The following is a 20,890-nucleotide window of genomic DNA, read 5'->3' on the forward strand; positions in this document are numbered from 1 at the left end:
ACATCCAAACTGGGGAACTATTACAGTGGTACCTTGTTTCTCAAACGCCTTGGTTTTCAAATGCCTTGGTTCCCAAACACTGAAAACCCGGAAGTAAGTGTTCTGATTGTCAAACGTTTTCCGGAAACTGAATGTCTGATGCAGCTGTCTCCAGGACGCCTGAACGAATCAGAAGCTGCACATTGATTTTTGAACATTTCAGAAGTCAAACCGACTTCCGGAACAGATTAAGTTCGAGAACCCAAGGTACCACTGTATTTGGCACTTTGGTTTTGCTATTTATTTTGCATTCTTGTTTTTGATGCTTTTTCGGTTAATTTGTTTTTGTGACGGTGTGGAACCCAGTTCAGCTGATTGATTGGTTGATTGACTGTGTGATTGTGGAAATGGATAAAAGTCCCCCATCCAAACAATGACTATCATCAGAGCAAGTAAGAAAAAAAAAAATTAATTTTAATTTTAATCATCTACAAGACTGTCTTATTTATTTTATAGTACATACATTGATTATTGCTTTCGTTTTATGGATCAGTGGTCTTGTTTGAGAGTGAAATTCGTGTTAAGTTGCTGTTTTAGGGGTCGTTTTTAAAAGTTTGGAACAGATTAATCTGTTTTGCATTACTTTCTATGGGAAAGCGCGCCTTGGTTTTGGAATGCTTTGGTTTTGGAACAGACTTCTGGAACAGATTAAGTTTGAGAACCAAGGTACCACTGTACTTGAAATTGGCGCAGTACCCTGGTTTGTCGCAGTCTTGGTACAAGTCCATTCCATATCTTTCAGCCAAAAGCTTTTGATGGGCTACTGTTAAAATCTAACTAGACAGGATATATTTTAATTAGCCATGAATCCTTGGGCTAGAGCACAAAAATCTAAATAAACTCCTGTTTTCTAAGAATATGCTTAAAAAACAAAAACAAAAATGCAACAGCTGATTCAGACTTTTCAGATTTGGGGCTAATTATTTCAAAAGTTAGACCACATGCTTTGAGACCACCAGCTGAGACGTTGCATCTGCTGTGGCTGTGAAAATAATATAAAATAACATGAAAAACGTGCACAAGTACCATGGTTGTACAGAAAGCTCACTGGGAGAAAATAGCTCTGGGTGATGCAGCAATTAAAAAATATATATTAGGAATCACTAGAAAATGAATTAAAGATAAAAGAGCAATTCATCACAATAAGGTAAAGGTAAAGGTACCCCTGCCCATACGGGCCAGTCTTGCCAGTCCCAATTCATCACAATACCATTGTACAGTGGTGCCTCGCAAGACGAAAAGAATCCGTTCTGTGATTCTCTTCGTCTAGTGGTTTTTTCGTCTTGCAAAGCAAGCCCATTGACGGATTAAAGGATTAGCGCTATTAGCGCTATTAGCGGCTTATCTGCTGATCGGATCAGCTGATAAGCGGCTTAGCGGCTTAGAAAAAGGGGGGAGGAAAAAAACCCAGCAGGAACTCGCAAGACATTGTCGTCTTGCGAAGCAAGCCCATAGGAAATTTGTTTTGCGAAGCACCTCCAAAACGGAAAACTCTTTCGTCTAGCGAGTTTTCCGTCTTGCGAGGCATTCGTCTTGCGGGGCACCACTGTATAAATCAGGTTGGCTAACCTGCAGCCCTGGCTAATGGGACGTGGGTGGCGCTGTGGGTAAAACCTCAGTGCCTAGGACTTGCCGATCGCATGGTCGGCGGTTCGAACCCCCTTGGCGGGGTGAGCTTCCGTCTTTCGGTCCCAGCTCCTGCCCACCTAGCAGTTCGAAAGCACCCCCAAGTGCAAGTAGATAAATAGGTACCGCTTTGTAGCGGGAAGGTAAACGGCGTTTCCGTGTGCTGCGCTGGTGCTGGCTCGCCAGAGCAGCTTCGTCACGCTGGTCACGTGACCCGGAAGTGTCTCCGGACAGCGCTGGCCCCTGGCCTCTTAAGTGAGATGGGCGCACAACCCTAGAGCCGGACACGACTGGTCCGCACGGACAGGGGTACCTTTACCTTTACCTTTAACCTGCAGCCCATCAGATGTTACTGAACTACAGTTCCCATCATCCCTGATCATTGCCACTGCCAGTGTCACTTATGGGCTCACTATTAAAACTGTGTTCACGGAAGACACTCTTACTCAGCTATGAGTGATCGCCGAGGAGGAGAAGGAGGAGGAGGAGGAGGAGGAGGAGGAGGAAGAAGAAGAAGAAGAAGAAGAAGAAGAAGAAGAAGAAGAAGAAGAAGAAAGATGTAAAAGTGATAATTGTTGTTTCCTATCTGAAATGGTTTTAAGATTGCACTGCTAGGGCAGACCAGATGAGGAGGAAGCCAACTCCACAGGTCCTTCACAATCTACCACAAGTATACACAACACACAATTCCGCTTGGTGCCTTCTCAAAAAGAAATGTAAGAAAACGTACAGAAAAAGCAACTAAAAGGAGCAAGGAGTAGGGTACATCGTCTTTGTCATGACGCACAAAAGAAATAAATAATAATAATAATAATAATAATAATAATAATAATAATAATAAATTATTATTTGTACCCCACCCATCTGGCTGGGTTTCCCCAGCCACTCTGGGCGGCTTCCAACAAAGACCAAGAATACACTAAAATATCACACATTAAAAATTTCCCCGAACAGGGCGGCCTTCAGATGTCTTCTGAATGTCAGGTAGTTGTTTATCTCTTTGACATCTGGTGGGAGGGCGTTCCACAGGGCGGGCGCCACTACCGAGAAGGCCCTCTGCCTGGTTCCCTGTAGCTTTGTTTCTCCCAATGAGGGAACCACCAGAAGACCCTCAGCGCTGGACCTCAGCATCCAGGAAGAACGATGGGGGTGGAGACGCTCCTTCAGGTATACTGGGCCGAGGCTGTTTAGGGCTTTAAAGGTCAACACCATCACTTTGAATTGTGCTCGGAAACGTACTGGGAGCCAATGTAGGTCTTTCAAGACCAGTGTTATGTGGTCTCGGTGGCCGCCCCCAGTCACCAGTCTAGCTGCCGCATTCTGGATTGGTTGTAGTTTCCAGGTCACCTTCAAAGGTAGCCCCACGTAGAGCGCATTGCAGTAGTCCAAGCGGGAGATAACTAGAGCATGCACCACTCTGGCGAGACAGTCTGCAGGCAGGTAGGGTCTCAGCCTGCGAACCAGATGGAGCTGGTAGACAGCTGCCCTGGATACAGAATTGACCTGTGCCTCCATGGACAGCTGTGAGTCCAAAATGACTCCCAGGCTGCGCACCTGATCCTTCAGGGGCACAGTTACCCCATTCAGGACCAGGGAGTCCTCCACACCCACCCGCCCCCTATCCCCCCAAAACAGTACTTCTGTCTTGTCAGGATTCAACCTCAATCCCTTAGCCGCCATCCATCCTCCAATGCCACCATACACAACACATAATTTACAAAAATTGCTACTTGCTTAGACTGACGAGACAAATTAATGAAAAGTAGGCCTTAATGCTAAGCCAGATAAACTGAATGTCTGTGCATAGAAGCTTGGATTCCCAAACCACGAATGGAGAAAGTGTGTTAGTGTAGTTCTGCGAACTCTTGCGCAAGCCAGTGGAAGACTTTTCACAGCACAGCACTGCCATGTATCCAGGGTCGGGTTATGCTATGAGAAATATGGTGCACAGGGCTTCACCCCCCAACTGGAACTCACTGGAACTAAGTTCCAGCACCTCTCAGGTGGGCGCCATTATAAGAGAACGAGGGAGGCATTCATGGTGAATTCTAGAAAAATAGCACTGGTGGTGCATAAGGAAAACGGGTTACGGAAAAAATAAAAAAATTCCTTCCAGTAGCACCTTAAAGACCAACTAAGTTAGTTCTTGGTATGAGCTTTCGTGTGCATGCACACTTCTTCAGATACACTGAAATGTACACGAAATGCACACGAAAGCTCATACCAAGAACTAACTTAGTTGGTCTTTAAGGTGCTACTGGAAGGAATTTTTTTATTTTGACTATGGCAGACCAACACGGCTACCTATCTACTACTGGAACCATGGGTTACGGAAAGGTATTCAGAAAGAGCTCAGCACAAGGACTTGGGTAAACAGATCTTACCAGAATTTGAGGTCATTTCCCCTCACATATCAACATTCCCCTGGGCCGGGAACTGCCTTTTTTGTGTGAATAGAAATTCCCCTTTGGCTCCAACATGCCTTGCAAGTGAGTTTTGGAGACATCTGATTGGCCATTGCTGTAGGCAAAATGGCGGGCAAAATGGACCTTTAGTCTCATGCACCATCAAGGCAATTCTTCTTCTTAAGTCAAACACACAGAGTGTTTTATTGCTGTTTGACTTGTGACTCTTGATATTCCTCAGCCCTCACCCTTGCCTTAGATGGAGTCAGTTCTAAGTAGGACGCCTTAAGAGCTCAGCATTGACAAAACCTAAAGCCTAACTTCCCAGCATTCTGCTGAAAGAGGAGGATTACTGCCACAAAGATTTAAATCGGATATTTGCTCAAGTATCCGTTTTGTTAGAAATGACAACCTGGTTGAAATCAAGGTTAACCGAAACACTTCAGTGTATCAAATCCATGCATTTTCAAATCAGCTTTAGAAAGAAACCGGTCACGGCACTACCGATAGACAATATTTACTATTTGTCAGGAGAAATTGAGAAAGGAACAGTTAAGCAATTCAAAATGTTACCTGGTGTTTATTTCTAAAATTCAAAGCAGCCTCATTTTGTTAAAAAGGACAACGCTCATTAACATCATCAATATTGGCTGCTGTTACTGCTTAAGACATGAAAAAAGCACTCCTATCCTCGGTATTCAATTGTGGGGAGCAACACCCAAATCACTGAGCTCCCAGAAAGTCCAATGGGAGCTAAACTTATCTTCTTCAACAACTCTGATTAAACAAAAAGGAACGACTACTTTGATGCTCAAATTAGCATCTTTTCTTCAACAAGCTGAATTAATTAGCAGAGTGACAAAAGAATTAGTCCAGATAGGATCAAAGCTGAAACTATATTTATTTGGAATTTTAAATGAAACGCACAAAACATTAACTCTTTACATCCCAATTTATCGCTTTTGTTTAAGTGTGTGGAACGTGAACCCTCAGATTGTTGCCTGTGGTGTTCTGAAAGGGGGGAAAATGGGATCACTGTAGCAAACTTGCCAATTCCACAAGGAATCCAAGAGTGTCAGGCTGGGTGGTTTGGAGTTGCTGGGGCTTGTTTTTTGTGGTTTCTTTTTTCTTTTTGGTCTTCTTGATTAAGTAATTTCAAAAGCATCAATATAATTAAGCAAGAGAGATCTCATGAAGAATGCTTAATTTGAACTATCGCTCAGATCATTATTTTAATTAGATCTTAGGCCCAATTTTAGAAACCTTCTCTCTCATGTGATAGTTACAACCATATTTTAGTTATAATTGCCTGCGTGTGTGAAATGGCTGTCACAGATTCTAACCTTATGGCTCAAAATAGCATTGTTCTGTGTTTGTGAGTCTGTGTCATCTGTACATTTTTTCACGTTTTGTATGTTCAGCTGCGATTTCAAACATCATCATTTATGATGTTATATCCCACCTTTCCCCCCAAGGAGCTCAAGGGGGCAGTGACAGACCCGCCGTGTCCCTATTTTCCAAGGACAGTCCTGGATTCACAGAAGCTGTCCCGGTTTCTGATTTGATCCTGGAATGTCCCACTTTTCCCTAGGATGTCCCTATTTTCATCAGAGAAATGTTGGAGGGTATGGAGTAATCCGACCCCCAAGCCATCTAAAGGCAGCTCTGTGTATGGAAGCTTTCTAATGTACAGTGGTGCCTCGCAAGACGAAAATAATTCGTTCCGCGAGTCTTTTCGTCTTGCGATGTTTTTCGTCTTGCGAAGCACGGCCTGTCGCAACTGCGCCTCTTCAAGCGGTTTTTTTAAAAAAGCGCAAGACGTTTCCGTCTTGCGAAGCAAGCCCATAGGGAAATTCGTTTTGCGAAGCACCTCCAAAGCGGAAAACCCTTTCGTCTAGCGAGTTTTTCGTCTTGCGAGGCATTCGTCTTGCGGGGCACCACTGCATAATGTTTGGCGTGTTTAGACCTTTAAACCTTCCCCTTAAATAAATAAACCTCCCCCTTAAATTCAAATTCCGCTTTCATTTTATGGATCAATGGTCTTGTTAGGTAGTAAAATTCATGTTAAATTGTTGTTTTTAAAAGTCTGGAGCAGATGAATCCATTTTGCATTACTTTCCATGGGAAAGAGTGCCTTGGTTTTGGGATGCTTTGGTTTTGGAACTGATCAAGTTTGAGAACCAAGGTACCACTGTACTGGACCCAGCTTCCATCATGAGTTATGGGGCAGGTAGTTTGGGAAACCTTATAACTGAGATGTTGATCCCTGTGTTGAGTATAATGTACAAGCTGGTTCTAAGAACTCCTCTGTTCCTAGCCTCAACTCTTTTGGCAAGGGCGCTCCCTATATGACAACCCCAACTTACACACTGAGTTGTGCAGTGGTACCTCAGGTTACATACGCTTCAGGTTACAGACTCCGCTAACCCAGAAATAGTGCTTCAGGTTAAGAATTTTGCTTCAGGATGAGAACAGAAATTGTGCTCTGGCAGTGTGGCGGCAGCAGGAGGCCCCACTAGCTAAAGTGGTGCTTCAGGTTAAGAACAGTTTCAGGTTAGGTACGGACTTCCAGAACAAATTAAGTACTTAACCCGAGGTACCACTGTATTAACTGCGGCTGGGCGAGAAATTTGCCAAAGAGACACCACTTCTTAGGACAGATAAAACATCTAGATCGCAGAACTCCCACTGGTGTTCTTATATTCCAAAGAAGCAGCAGAAATGGGAACACCAACATGGTGTGCTTCTAGTGCAACTTTATGAGAAGGATTTTTGTTCAGATAGAATCATAGAATTGTAGCGTTTGTGCAGCGCAAAATTTCATCACCTTTTTTAGACTGTGCAAACCCTCTCTGAGCAATGTCAGGAGAAAAAGGCACCCAGATTAGCATTCATGGTAAAGCTCTGTAGTTTATCTGTAATTAATTTCAACCTTGCTCAAGTCCAGGCTGTTTGAGCATTTTTATAGGCAGTAAAGTAAAATAAATAAAATAATGGTTTGTTTGTTTGTTTGTTTGTTTAAAAAACCCCTCACATTTTCCTAATGCAAATGAAGTGTCTCAATATCATAAACATCTAATATTTTAGCACTTTAAAGTGTCAAAAGAAGGCTGTATGATAAATAATATCTTCCACCCCTGGCTATAACCATAGCACTGTCATACATTTATAATTAGATATGGTAGGATATGGTTAGCATCATTCTCATGAGATTTATTATTAGTGTGTAGATTTTTTCAGTTGAAATCTGCTAATGCTAAGGATCACTGGAGTCAAATCACTTGAAGCAGAGGCAAAGAGAAATCTGCCTGCCTGTCAAAGGGGTGGTTATCAATTATAAACTGTAAATGTATTTTTCCTTACATTTTGTTTTGTTGGTAGATGAGGCGATGTATGTGGGATTTGAGAGGCTGGTTTCGTATTAAACTAGGGGATCTTTAGAAAAGAACTGATGTACCAATAAAGACAACAACCAAAAAACAACAACAAGAAAACAAAACTACGTCCGGAATAATCATGTTGAAAATATATATATGTGCATTCAAATCATTTTAAAGACTCATTGAATGGGACATCTTAATAAATCTGGCTCGGGTTCATTCTTGTTAGGTGGCTTAGCAAAAATTGCAAGACAGCTGCTAAATAGAACAGGAAATAATGAAACAGTTGAAAAACACAGTGCATAAAAGCTAGCAGAAGGATGCAATTATACTGCTCAGTAGAAGAATCTAATTTAAGGGGGAAAAACTCAGGAGCAAAGGTAGTTGTTTTTTCTTTGATACAAGCACATAACTCTCATTAGTGTTAATAAGACTTATGTGCACATATATCGAGGAGAGCATCCTTTCCTGGAGATTAGCGCTACCTTGTTATGTGGACTAAAGGAGGTTCTGTCACTCAAAGACTGTGTCTCTGCTGGTTAATTAAGCAGGAACCTCTGTTGTCTATCGTGGGAGGATACTCTGCCTCTTCTACCTCCAGCCAGGTTGACACAAAACCAATTGTCAAATGTCAAGAACAACAAAATGGATGATAGCAGCATAAAAATAAAAGTATCCAAGACAGGTTCCATCGTCTCCCTGCCCTGGTGCTGGGCCGAGTTGGGCTTTTGACACAGTTGACGTCCAATTGATTTCTTACAGATAAATTTGGGCTTTGGAGGTTGCGGCTAAATAAATCCAAGGAAAGGATTTGTTTAATATCAGAATTGCATATTCATTATCTTGTCTCGGGGATAGGCCAAGATGTATGAATAAGGATCAAGCCAGTTTAAGATAACAAAGATTCTCTCCCTCCCAAGTGGCTGGTACAAATAATATGCCAGCAAAAGCCCAGGACAATATTCTGTAATCAAAAAGATGACTTTCTGCTCTCAAAAGTGCAAAGATCCAAGGCATGGATGGATTTGTTCATCGGCTACATACACAACAGACAGCTCCAAAATGTTAAGAAACGAGGCAAACAGAAACATTTCACCGTTCTACCAATGCAAAGCTATATGTTAAAAAAGAAGAAGAATACATCTCAAACCAACAAGATACAGTAGTGAATATTCCTTTAATAAAGCCTGATATTTTTTTTAAGATGCCGTATTTTAAGATTTCATGTTAAACATCTCATGAATAAAAATAGCCAGGGCATAATAACCTGGAAACAAATTATATGCATAAAAATCCCATGGAAACAAGGCATATTTATGGATTATTTAGTGAACTACAAGATATTTACATAAAGGACTACAGGATTAGGGTTCCCCCCCCGCTTTAGTCTTAAAGGTCATAGACGAAGAAAGGGACCCGTGGAGCTAATGTACCATGCTGTTTTGTACCAACGGTTAATAGTAGTAGTAAGCATTTTAAAAAATTTCAGGCATTATAATTCTTTCAGTATTAAGAGATGAAACGAATACCAACACATTAGGGACAGCCATAGGTAGCCTATGGGAACATGTTTCTAGTGGCATAAACAGTACAGTGGTACCTCTGGTTGTGAACGGGATCCGTTCTGGAAGCCCGTTCGCAACATGAAAAGTGTGCAACCCACAGTGGCGCGTCTGCGCATGCACGGCTGCGATTCGCCACTTCTGCACATACGCGTGACGTCATTTTGCACCTGCGCATGCGCGAGTGGCAAAACCCGGAAGTAACCCTTTCTGGTACTTCCGGGTCTCTGGGGGACGTAACCTGAAAGAACGTAACATGAAGCGGACGTAACATGAGATATGACTGTATATGTTTGTCCTGTCGTCTACTCCAGGGATCTGTAGGCAAGACGCAACCCAACCCATCCTCAAACAAGGAAAAGCCCATACAGTGGTACCTCAGATTACATATGCTTCAGGTTACAGACTCCACTAACTCCCAGAAATAGTGTTTCAGGTTAAGAACTTTGCTTCAGGATGAGCACAGAAATTGTGCTCCGGCATTGCAGCAGCAGCAGGAGGCCCCATTAGCTAAAGTGGTGCTTCAGGTTAAGAACAGCTTCAGGTTAAGAACGGACCTCCGGAACGAATTAAGTACTTAACCCGAGGTACCACTGTATTTCCAGTAGTGTGACCAGGGGTGGCATGCCCTGTTTTGCATGCTGTTTTGCCCTGCCGCTGCTCCTGCCACCACCTACCTGCTCCCTGTGTGCCCTGTCACATCCATCCGCCTCTGGTAGAGAAGCACCACCACCACCTGTGCTAAATTTGGGCAGGATTGCGCTGGTTTTTGGTGAGATCTCACCCAAAACCATGCGAGATCTTGTGTGCTCCACAAGAGCTCGCACCCAAATGGATGCAATCTTGCCCCAAATCAGCGCCGCTAGTGTGGCAGTGCTTCTCGTCCCCTGGCAGAGGCGGCGGGATAATAACAAATAATAATAATTTTTTTATTTATACCCCGCCCTTCCCGGTTCAGAAAACCAGGCTCAGGGCAGTTAGCAACAAATTTAAAACACTTAATTGTAATACAACATAGAAGCAGCATAAAATGCAATATAAAAGCATGAATGACAATAAAATTCAAAGTTCTAAAATCAGTTTGGGGAAAATCCAACATTAGATAGTCACCAGGGCTAGCTGGGTGAATTAGTCCTACTTGGGCCAGCGAGGAGGCTAGGGGAGAATTAGCTGTGGGGTCCCAGAGCGGGTAATCTTCATAAAAGGGGAGGGGGAGGGAAGAGAAGGGAAATAAAAGATCAGGCTGAATTCAAATTAAAGGCCAGGAGAAATAGCTCTGTCTTACAGGCCTGACAGAAGGAGGTTAAATCCTGAAGGGCGCTTGTCTCATGGGACAGAGCATTCCACCAGGTCGAAGCCGTCACTGAAAAGGCCCTGGTCTTGGTGCAGGATAGTCTGAGTTCCCTAGGGCCTGGGCCCTCTAAACTATGGTTATTCATGGACCTTAAGGTCCTCTGCAGGGCATACCAGGAGAGACGGTCCCATAAATACACAAGAGGATAAACCTTGTGCATGCCTCCTGGGAGGCTTCTGCTGTCTGAGGCAGTTGACTCACTCTCCCTAATGACTGGGCCCGGCTCTAAGTGTAACACTATTTCATTCTTTGGACATCATTTGTGGCACACCTGTCAATAAGACCGCGTGACACTGCTTTAGAAGGCAATATAATATTTGCTTTCCATGCCACACAGAACACCCCTCCGCACTGCTGTGCCATTTTGCATTTCTCTATCTTCTGTTTAGTGCAATTTCATTGCACCCTTGAGCGTCCCAAGTTTGTACTCCTTGTGCTGTTCTGTACCCTACAGCCAAATGTTAATCTGGGCAACAAATTGTACAAAGCACAAAACAATCCATTCTTGAAAGCAATTCTAACATCTAGCCAACACAGACATAGCTTGGGCCTAGTTCAGATATAGCAATTTGAGTCCAGCAAACCTCCCAGTACATGCCTGGTTTGTTAAAGCTGGTTTTCCATGACATTCGAACTAGGAGGTCATGATTGCGCATCTTGGTTTGTAGAGACGCCTTAAATTGTGGTTTCCTAGTATGGCTGTCACAGAGGACACCGATATAAGAAACTGGGAAAGCTTCTCTGAGGCTTGTGTGCGTGAAATGAGGAAGGCGGGGGCAAGAAAGGGACATGAATCATTCCTGGTCCAAAAACCTATAAATGGAGCCTGATAATGGGGGGAAATCTTCATAATATAGCTCACACAAACCCCTTGGGACAGAATGTGACAGAAAAACCCAGACACATATTTTAAACAATTACACAGTATGTTACTGTAACTGACAGTAAAATCAATGATTGAGATGAATGAAAATGTGTTGATAAATACCATACATCTGTAACCAATTTGTAAATAACTTAGCCTCTTCACTCCACTCTCAGTCTGCCTCTGCATTAACCACAAATCGTCCGAATCTGCTTATTATTAGCACCTATCCCTCAAATCTGTGGAGGGAGGCAGTAATATTCCTAAACCATTTCTAAGAAGTCCCTCCCCTCCTTGCTACATGCTTCCACGAGCCCAACATTTGTTATACAAGCAAAGTTGTTTGGAGAATGGTGTAATGATACAAAATGGTCGAGACCAGGCAGGCGACCAACAACAACATATAGGGTTGCTAGCAAATTGTGTCAGCATAATTCAGGTCAATATATGCAATTGCATCAAGTGAGAATATTGTTCTGAAATTGCAGGCAGTATTACTGAAATCTGCGATGCCTTTGTCGGATGTGCTAGTCTTATTCTCTGAAGTGGTGGAGCTTTCAGTGCCACACAACCAGTGTCCTGTGTTCTTAAAACATTTTAACCCAATTATGTCAAACCATCTCACAGAAATCGCATCCAAACCCACATCATCTTTATGCGATAAACGTCAATTGGAAACTTTGAAAATCCGCCGCCTTCCCTTTCCTTATAGATCAGAGAACAGAAGCTTTAGTACTACAAAACGATGATTGCAGCGTAAATGAAATACGCATAAGCAACAATTTCTGAGGGTCCTGAATTTAAGACGAACTTGGAGAGCCAGGGGCAGCCTGTCTGAGGCAGACGGAGGCCACAACCCCAGCAGCAGAAGCCACGGGCTGCCGTTGCCGGAGAAGTTAGAAGTAGCCACAGCATCTTCCAGATTCCAGCAAGATCTGGCAAGAGCCCTGAAAAGTTGCACAGAGGCCTTGCGTGGCGTTCCCAAGACCTTGGTAAGCAGACTACCTTGCTTATCAGGGTTTCAGGAAGGCCTCTGCAGGGCTCTCGTAAGATCCCACTGAAACCCGGAAGCTGCAGCCACACAAGCCCAGTAAGTGAGGCTTCCTGCTTTGCCTCAGGTGGCGAAAAAGGATGGGAGAGGTCTGTGGAGGTTGAAGGCAAACACAAGAATTGGGCCGTGAAAAGTTTGCCCAAAGTCTGGTAACTCGGGTCTGTGAACATGTTATTGGCAACGGAATTTCTCATGTGGATTTCTGCACGTTCCCAGGATGCGCCTAAATAAAACTGGCAAGCAATGCCAACTTGAAGTCTTGTGCCCATTTGCCTCGGAGTATGCTGTGGGTTAAACCACAGAGCCTAGGACTTGCCGATCGGAAGGTTGGCGGTTCAAATCCCCGCGACGGGGTGAGCTCCCGTTGCTCGGTCCCTGCTCCTGCCAACCTAGCAGTTTGAAAGCACGTCAAAGTGCAAGTAGATAAATAGGTACCGCTCCGGCAGGAAGGTAAACGGTGTTTCCATGTGCTGCTCTGGTTCTCCAGGAGCAGCTTAGTCATGCTGGCCACATGACCCGGAAGCTGTACGCCAGCTCCTTCGGCCAGTAAAGTGAGATGAGCGCTGCAACCCCAGAGTCGGTCATGACTGGACCTAATGGTCAGGGGGTCCCTTTACCCCTTACCCACCACAATAGGACCGACTTCTGAATAGACATAAATAAAACTACACTGTGAAGCTTTCTCACTGCGGGGGGGGGGGGGGGGAGCCGTGATCCTGTGAAGTCTCCAGAAAAAAGTCTTTTGTCTGCTGTGTCCAACGGTCTACTGTGTTTTGTACGCTATCAGTTCATAATGTTTCCCTTGCTGTCACCCCTTATTAATCTAAGTAGCCTCAATCTTTTTCTATCACTCCCTCCAGGTAGACTAATATTGTATGGACTGTGTTTGGCTAATATTTGCTCATCCCTTGACCCCTTCTGTTTCAGTTTTCCTGGCGAGAGCCATACTATTGATTTATATAAGCGAGTTTTACATTTTCAGAATTATTATTTTCCCCCAGCTATATATCTCAGTCATATTCTGCTCCCTCCCCTTCTAATAAAGATGGAAATGAAACCCCTTTTTCATTCTTCTCTTTCAGTCATACAATTTCCTGTCACCTTAATACTCCAGTTCTCCAATCTTACTGGTGGGAATTGTGAACACACTGGCCAGTGATATTTAGCGGTGGAGAACAACAGGATATAGGAGCAGAAAGTGGAAATCATGATAAAATCCAAGGCCCTTAAAATGTGGCAGATGGAAGCTTTATGTCCTGAGAAACAGGAAGCAACCTAGGTCAGCCATAATACCTGAGATTTAATGAGCGTCTTCATAATACCAGGTTTTCCCTTTTTGCTTTTTCTTTAACTGTTTGTCTTCTTATGCAAATCAAGAACAGTAATAAACCATTCATTGTCGTTGCCTTGTTCTGAAACTTGAGTCAGTTTTTGGATAGGACTCGAAGCCAATTTCTGAAACACTGCAGCCCGACTGAGACTGACTTCAGATCAACTGAGGCCAACTTCCAACAAGGTTATAAAACTGGGTGGTTTGTGAGATCCAGGGAAGACAGTAGTGGACAGTGAAGTGGAGAGACACCATTTTCCTGATCTCCCCTCCAGTCAAGTTCCTGCTGCATGCTGGGACAGAGATTGTTGCTTAGTCATTTAGTCATGTCTGACTCTTCGTGACCCCATGGACCAGAGCACGCCAGGCACTCCTGTCTTCCACTGCCTCCCGTAGTTTGGTAAAACTCATGCTGGTAGCTTTGAGAACACCGTCCAACCATCTTGTCCTCTGTCGTCCCCTTCTCCTTGTGCCCTCAATCTTTCCCAACATCAGGGTCTTTTCCAGGGAGTCTTCTCTTCTCATGAGGTGGCCAAAGTATTGGAGCCTCAGCTTCACGATCTGTCCTTCCAGTGAGCACTCAGGGCTGATCTCCTTAAGAATGGAGAGGTTTGATCTTCTTGCAGTCCATGGGACTCTCAAGAGTATCCTCCAGCACCATAATTCAAAAGCATCAATTCTTTGGCGATCAGCCTTCTTTATGGTCCAGCTCTCACTTCCATACATTACTACTGGAAAAACCATAGTTTTAACTATACGGACCAAGATTAGCCTGATTCAAATGTACCAGCAGAACCTATCCAGGGTTCCTGTCAGTGAGTTTGCACCATGCTGACCTCGTCCCTCACCTTTTCCACCCTGGTATGCAACAGTGACTTGGGTGGAATCTGGACACATATAAAAACTGCTCTGAAAATGCCTTTAAAAATTGTTTTAAAAATACATTGAATTTTCTATAAGGCTTACCATTGTCATCTAGTGTCACATTGTATATTGCACTTAAAGCAAACTTAAACGTTCTTATTTACAGCTGTATAACTGAGTCCTTGGTCAGAGATAGGTCAGGCAATTGTTTATTATTATTATTATTATTATTATTATTATTATTATTAATTGAATCATGACACCATACCATAGCAACAAAGCAAAAGAGCAACCCCCTCCCCACAGTTTTAGGAGGCTATAGATTGTTTAATTAGTCAAAGGCATGGGAAAAGTGGAATGTATTTGCCTGGTATGGCTAAATATATGTAACGAAGGTGCCAGGAGAGCCTCACTGGGGAGAACATTCTACAAGTGGGGAGTCACCACAGAAAAGGCGCGTTCTCGTGTTGCTGCCCTCTGGACCTCTCGCAGAGGAGGTATATGAAGAAGTGCCTCAGAGGACGGGTGGGTTCAAATGGCATAAGCGTCACAGCATCACCATGCTGTTCACTACCAAAAACAGATTGTCCCGTTCATAGTCTGAGGGTCCTTCCTGAAATTATATTCATAACACGGGGGGCTCTTCAGGCGAGCTTCTTCCCATACAAGAAGGTAGCGTCACAAGCCCTGTGCCAAGAGCCCCAAATCCAAAATCTTCCCATATCTGTGCTGCAGTTCCTGGAAAATTTAGATTGCATGAGGGGAAACTGAACTCTAAGGACTCTTTCACAGTAATACCTCCGCGAATGTCCGCCTCGTCTAGCATCCGTTCCGGTGAACGTCCGCAGCAAACCCAGAAGTACCGGAACGGGTTACTTCCGGGTTTACCGCTTGCGCATGCGCAGAAGTGCAAACCGCTCCGCGCATGTGCACAGATGCAGCGTTTTGTCCTGCATACTTTTCGGCTCGTGGCCGGGGCTCCGGAATGGATCCCGGTCGCAAAACAAGGTACGACTGTATAAGCCAAAACATGACTAATGTACAGTGTGTTGATGACCGGCAGCATTCTGAGAGCAGGAGAATTTGTGCAACAGTAGCATGGTGGCGCTGTGGATTAAACCACAGAGCCTAGGACTTGCCGATGAGAAGGTCAGCGGTTCGAATCCCCGCGACGAGGTGAGCTCCTGTTGCTCGGTCCCTGCTCCTGCCAACCTAGCAGTTCGAAAGCACACCAGTGCAAGTAGATAAATAGGGACCGCTCCGGCGGACAGGTAGTGGCTTAGTCATGCTGGCCACATGACCCAGAAGCTGTACGCTGGCTCCCCGGCCGATAAAGTGTGATGAGTGCCGCAACCCCAGAGTTGGTCACGACTGGACCTAATGGTCAGGGGTCCCTTTACCTGGCATGATAAAATGGCTTAGCATGTGCTTGAAGGTCTGCAAATGCTGCAACACTATGGGATCATCACTATTTCAAAACATGCCTTCTCTTTTTTCTTTTTCTTTTTTTAAAAAAAGCCTTTTAAAGCTTCCTTCAGTTTCCACGTGAGCAAAGCGTGTTATAAATGGTCGTTACAAATATTTGCAGAAAGACCAGCTGCCAACCTGCCTATTAAAGTCCTGATCAAACAATATATAACTGGATATATGGAGTACAGCTATGATTTACATTTGTTAAAGATGCATACAGTGGTACCTCGGGTTAAGTACTTAATTCATTCCGGAGGTCTGTTCTTAACCTGAAACTGTTCTTAGCCTGAAGCACCACTTTAGCTAATGGGGCCTCCTGCTGCCGCCGTGCCACCAGAGCACGATTTCTGTTCTTATCCTGAAGCAAAGTTCTTAACCTGAAGCACTATTTCTGGGTTAGCAGAGTCTATAACCTGAAGCGTATGTAACCTGAAGCGTATGTAACCACTGTACATTTTATTTTCCCTATGTTGAACTTTACACCTGCTAATTGAGTCTTAGAAGAGTACAAAGTTTAAAAAATGAGCTGCAGCTGTACTTTGATACCTCTGCTCCCAAATTGAAATGACTTCTAACCCAGCATCAAATATTCAAAGGACTTTCCTTTTGCTACACTAACTTACCAGTGCTTCGGAAAACAGCTCCCTTTTTCATTGCAAGTGCTCTCTGGCATTTACTTCTGATGCTCTGAGCTGCAGCCATGTCAGACTGCACAAGCTAAACAATGTCAGGTCTTGGAATGAATTTCTCAAAAATAATAAGTAGCCAGGTTCAGAAAGTAGTCACGAAACATAGATAGAAACCTGTTCAACCTTAACTAAGAAACTCTAAATGTGCAATTAAGGTAAATGAAGAATAGCTTCTTGCCAGGAGGCAAACACCAGTCTCCTGGAGGCCAGAGAGTATATATAGCCATGTGGAAAATAATTGTCGGATAGCTAGGGCAGTTGTCTTGTTAGCAGGTTAGTGTGCAGTACTCAGAGGCCAGATCAGAAATCAGCCCTGGGCTAACTGCAGCATAATTTAGATGACAGTAGAGCAGCTATTGCCAAAGGAAAAACCAGCGAGAGTTGCAGAATCTGGTGCTTCAAGTTGATGTAGATCAAAGCCGTAAGACAAGTTACTTGTGAAGTATAGCCTATGGACTGAAATAACACCAGGTGTACATTTTAGAGAGAAAAACCTTGTTGCTTCTTGCCCTACTGTATGTTGCGAAACGGCCATTGTCATTTAGTCCTGACTACAGCCAGTTCCTCACTGACATGTCAAAAACAAAATCCCAGCACATAATTTGTAACGTCTAATCAATAATTTAAGGGACGCGGGTGGCACTGTGGGTTAAACCACAGAGCCTAGGACTTGCCGATCAGAAGGTCGGTGGTTCGAATCCCCGCGATGGAGTGAGCTCCCGTTGCTCGGTCCCTGCTCCTGCCCACCTAGCAGTTCGAAAGCACGTCAAAGTGCAAGTAGATAAATAGGTACCACTCTGGCGGGAAGGTAAACGGCGTTTCCGTGTGCTGCTCTGGTTCGCCAGAAGCGGCTTAGTCATGCTGGCCATATGACCTGGAAGCTGTACGCTGGCTCCCTCGGCCAATAAAGCAAGATGAGTGCCGCAAACCCAGAGTTGGTCACGACTGAACCTAATGGTTAGGGGTCTCTTTACCTTTTAATCAATAATTTCCAATAAGTAAAGCTCATGTATACGAGGAAAGAACTCAACTCATTCTCCTAAGTTGCTTTTGTTGCTTCCGACGGGAAGGAAGTAACACTCTAGAGAGTAACTTTCTGACTTTCTTTCAGTGACCCTTATCCTAAACATCTGAGAGTCTATTTGCAATTGTGCAGCTTGCAATGCCTTAATGCTTTGATGCATTTGAATGGACCTGCTATATGGCTGAATGCAGAGAGAGAACTGAATGAAGTCAACAGGCTTTCTGATTCTCTGGAATGCAATGCCCATCTGGAATCCTCACGTCATTACAAAACAACAGTTTGGCTGGCGGACGGAAGAGTTTGTTTTCTAAATGCACACAGGGAAACTAACAAAGAACATTCCCTCTCTTCTAAATCAAGACAATGCATTGCCAGCCACATAACTCTTTGATTAGGAGCCATATGTCAGCCTCTAGAAAGCACATGTTGATACCTCACAGAATTAATGTTTTCATGGAGTTTGCACCTAACGCATAACCCTGACCTGCTTTGATATTCAGTTGTCGGCAAGCAGGGAGAACATCGTCAAAGCTCTTTGAGCTTCGCCAGCCAAGACCGGAAAAGGGGAGAAGTAGACAGCATCTTAAAAAGCAGAGACATCACCTTGCCAACAAAGGTCCGTATAGTTAAAGCTATGGTTTTCCCAGTAGTGATGTATGGAAGTGAGAGCTGGACCATAAAGAAGGCTGATTGCCGAAGAATTGATGCTTTTGAATTATGGTGCTGGAGGAGACTCTTGAGAGTCCCATGGACTGCAAACCTATCCATTCTTAAGGAAATCAGCCCAGAGTGCTCACTGGAAGGACAGATACTGAAGCTGAGACTCCAATAATACTTTGGCCACCTCATGAGAAGAGAAGACTCCCTGGAAAAGACCCTGGTGTTGGGAAAGATGGAGGGCACAAGGAGAAGGGGGCGACAGAGGACGAGATGGTTGGACAGTGTTCTCGAAGCTACCAGCATGAGTTTGACCAAACTGTGGGAGGCAGTGGAAGACAGGAGTGCCTGGCGTGCTCTGGTCCATGGGGTCACGAAGAGTCGGACATGACTAAACGACTAAACAACAACAAGAGGCACTGTCTTCCCTTCTCCAAAGATAGCAGTCATATACCTGGTTCAGTGCTGAGGCTTTTCCTACAGGCAGCCACGACCAGGTACACACATGCTGTGTTCATTTCTGAAAGCCCCGGCAGAGCAAAGCTGAAGGGATGAATTAGGATGTAATTTGTGGGAGGAGGTGAAAGCAAAATGACCTGCCCTCTTTGCACAGGGCTTTGTGGGACACTGGCAGAGATGATACCCCATTCTCTCACCTCCAAAACCAGAATCTTATACAGGGAATGACCATTTTGTGCGGGGTCAAAGCACGCATGACCGTGCATGCACATGGAGTGTAATGGGGCGGTCCCATGCGTGCTCTGACCTGGACTGTAATAGCTGCACAAATCAAGGGTTGCCTGTATATCACTGCAAACCCTTATTTCCTATTTTCTCAGGTTTCATTCCCAAAATGTGTACGTGTGTGTGTGTGAGAGAGAGAGAGAGAGAGGGAAAGAAAGAAAGAAAGAAAGAAAGAAAGAAAGAAAGAAAGATGTGTTAGCTGTTCCTGCTGATGTCTAAGCAGTGCTGGATTTACGTATAAGCTAAACAAGCTATAGCGTAGGGCCCCACTCTCTTGGGGGCCCCCAAAAAATTTAAAGAGAAAAAACCAACAACTGGATGCACATTTCCAAAATATAAGATGAAAAACAAATAAGATAAAACCGACATACAGCAACAGTGTTTTGTGTTGTGTAGGCTCCTATGATGTAAGTCATGGGGTCCGCCTGCCAGCCTGCTCCCTAAAATATCACTGGTTTGCTCATTTCTATATATAGAGTGCCTACATTCTGCATGGACTGGTTGTATGGCAACACGTAGCATGCAGCTGCAGACTGCTGTGCAGCACACTTGAATGTAGGTCAAGCTGTTGTACCTGTGATCTAATATTCAAGTGTGCTTGTTGACTGAAGATCAGGCAGCATAGACTAAGGGTATGAGTCTTATGCCTATGGATTGATTTCATGTAATGTGTAATTTATTTACAGTGGTACCTCTAGATGCGAACGGGATCTGTTCCGGAGTCCCGTTCGCATCTAGAAGCAAACGTAACTAGCGATGGCATGTCTGCGCACGTGCACATTGCTTTTCGCTGCTTCTGCGCATGACGTCATTTTGAGCGTCTGCGCATGCGCAAGTGGCGAAACCCAGAAGTAACGTGCTCTGTTACTTCCAGGTTGCCGCGGAGCGCAACTCGAACGCGCTCATCCCAAAGTACATTCAACCAGAGGTATGACTGTATTTTGATCCCATTATGGCTTTAGACACCTATGAGGTCCATAAATTACCCTATAGCATATATTCAACACCAAAAACAGCGGCAATTTGTTGTTGACAAAGGACAGCTGGACATATAAAGCACCCCAATAACCTTCAGAAGCTGAGGGCCTCGAAGACACAAGATCTACCCACCCTGGAAGAATGGCAGATGAAGGTGATGGACTATATGGAACTGGCAGAAATGACTGGCAGAATCCGAGACCAGGGAGAAGAGCCGGTGGAAGAAGATTGGGAAAAGTTCAAAGATTATTTACAGAAACACTGTAAAATTAATGAATGTTAGAATGATGTTGGATAGAAACTAAGTGGTCTTTTGCTGTAATGCTATAAGAGAGTATGAGAAAATGGTTATTAATAGGTAAAAAAAAAATGTTATAATATTTAAAAATTGAAGATTAAGATGAATGAAGAGGGGAGGGATTTGCTGAATTAACAATTGGAACTGGAATACAGAAAAGGAAGGCGTGAGGAGGTCTGGGAAATAAGCAAATGAAAAGTATGTGATAGAAAGATTGAACTGTTTTTTAACTATTTTTATTTTGTATTTTTCTTTTTTCTTTTTATTCTGTAATTTTTTTGAAAATCTTAATAAATATCTTATAAAAAAAACACAGAAGCTGAGGGCCTCATCAAACCTAAATCTGGCCCTGTGTGTAAGAAAGCAGACAGGACTGGAGAGACTTCCTTCTCTTATTTGACTTTCCCACAGGGCAGAAGGCATATTTACCAAACACTTCTGCATTGCAAAGGGTTGGTACTCAATGACTCTTGGGGATTTCCTTCCAACTCTACAATCCTATGATTCTACCGATATATATAAACCGATAAGACGAAAGCTTTCCTATGACTTTG

General features: G+C 43.9%; 1 protein-coding gene and 1 long non-coding RNA gene across 3 annotated transcripts in view; one reads left to right on the plus strand and one right to left on the minus strand.

Moving 5' to 3' along the window:
* PARD3B (par-3 family cell polarity regulator beta) overlaps positions 1–20,890 on the minus strand; it is a 579,832-nt gene that overhangs the window by 203,656 nt on the left and 355,286 nt on the right. The window lies entirely within an intron of this gene.
* Positions 1–20,890, plus strand: part of LOC310693554 — a 278,269-nt gene that overhangs the window by 200 nt on the left and 257,179 nt on the right. The window lies entirely within an intron of this gene.

Source organism: Podarcis liolepis (genome assembly GCF_965112155.1).
Source record: "Podarcis liolepis genome assembly, chromosome: 1".
In the NCBI taxonomy this organism is placed as follows: domain Eukaryota; kingdom Metazoa; phylum Chordata; class Lepidosauria; order Squamata; family Lacertidae; genus Podarcis; species Podarcis liolepis.